Source organism: Apium graveolens, unplaced genomic scaffold (genome assembly GCF_009905375.1).
Source record: "Apium graveolens cultivar Ventura unplaced genomic scaffold, ASM990537v1 ctg456, whole genome shotgun sequence".
Classification (NCBI taxonomy): domain Eukaryota; kingdom Viridiplantae; phylum Streptophyta; class Magnoliopsida; order Apiales; family Apiaceae; genus Apium; species Apium graveolens.
Genome location: NW_027418594.1, coordinates 44433 through 45693, shown reverse-complemented (window position 1 = coordinate 45693; position 1261 = coordinate 44433). Strand labels below are relative to the sequence as shown.

At 43.5% G+C, this 1261-nt stretch overlaps 1 non-coding gene across 1 annotated transcript; it reads right to left on the bottom strand.

The window, feature by feature from the left end:
- Positions 1-270: 270 nt before the first annotated feature.
- On the bottom strand, positions 271-377 carry LOC141702035 (small nucleolar RNA R71). Its single transcript, XR_012566983.1, has one exon. It is a non-coding gene; the product is annotated as a small nucleolar RNA R71 (small nucleolar RNA).
- Positions 378-1261: the final 884 nt, after the last annotated feature.

Genomic DNA, 1261 nt, shown 5'->3' with positions numbered 1-1261 from the left:
GGCATAATTCAATGGGTACAGACTTCAGTCCAGTTTGGGGGTTCTCAAACGGAAGATCCCAATACACACATTAGGGATTTCATTGAAATATCCGACACCTTCAAGTTCAACGGTGTTTCTGAAGATGCTGTGAAGCTGAGACTGTTCCCATTCTCTCTGAAGGACAAGGCTAAGAGCTGGTTATACTCTCTACCAGCTGGTTCGATTACTATTTGGGAAGATCTTGCTCAGAAGTTTCTTACTAAATTCTTCCCTATGGCGAAGATAGCTGCACTCAGGAATGCTATTACTCAATTTGCGCAGCAAACGGGAGAATCGCTAAGTGAAGCTTGGGAGCGCTACAAGGAGATGCTTAGGAAGTGTCCTCATCATGGAATTCCTGATTGGATGATCATCACTTGTTTTTACAATGGGTTGGGAGCACAGTCCAGACCCATGCTCGATGCAGCATCAGGCGGAGCATTATGGGCAAAGAGCTATAAGGAAGCTTATGATCTAATTGAACTGATGGCTGCTAATGAATATCAGTATCCAACCTAGAGATATCCACAGGGCAAGGTAGCAGGAGTTCTTGAAGTGGATACAGCTACAGCTATCACTGCTCAACTAAAGGCGTTGTCTATGAAGATCGATTCTCTGGCTAACTATGGTGTTAAGCAGATAATTAGTGTTTGTGAGCTGTGTGCAGGTCCGCATGTGACAGAACAATGCGCTATATCTAGCGACTCAGCTCAGTTTGTGAGCAACTTTCAGAGATCGCAGCAACCAGTTCCAGACACTTATCATCCTGAAAACTGGAATCATCCTAACTTCAGCTGGAGCAACAATCAGAATGCGATGCAACAGCCATTCCAGCAGTTTGCAAATAAGCTATTTAACCCTCCTGGTTTTCAGCAACAATTTACACCAAGACAACAACTCCAACTTCAACAACAAACTAATGATGCAGGTCTATCTTCGAATGAAAAATATGAATTGGAGGAGTTGAGGCTTATGTACAAAAACCAGGCTCTTATATGCCAAAGCCAGGTTGTTTCTATCCAGAATCTGGAGAACCAAATAGGGCAAATTGCTAATGCCTTATTGAATCGACCACCAGGAACGCTTTCTAGTGATATAGAAACAAATCCAGGCAAGAGGGAAGTTGAAGAACATGTGAACGCCATCACCTTAAGGTCTGGAAAGGTCGCAAGCCCCCAAATTCAGCAAGACGAAGAGCCTGAAAAATCTCAAGATTCAGAAAATGCAGTTGTGGCTGAAG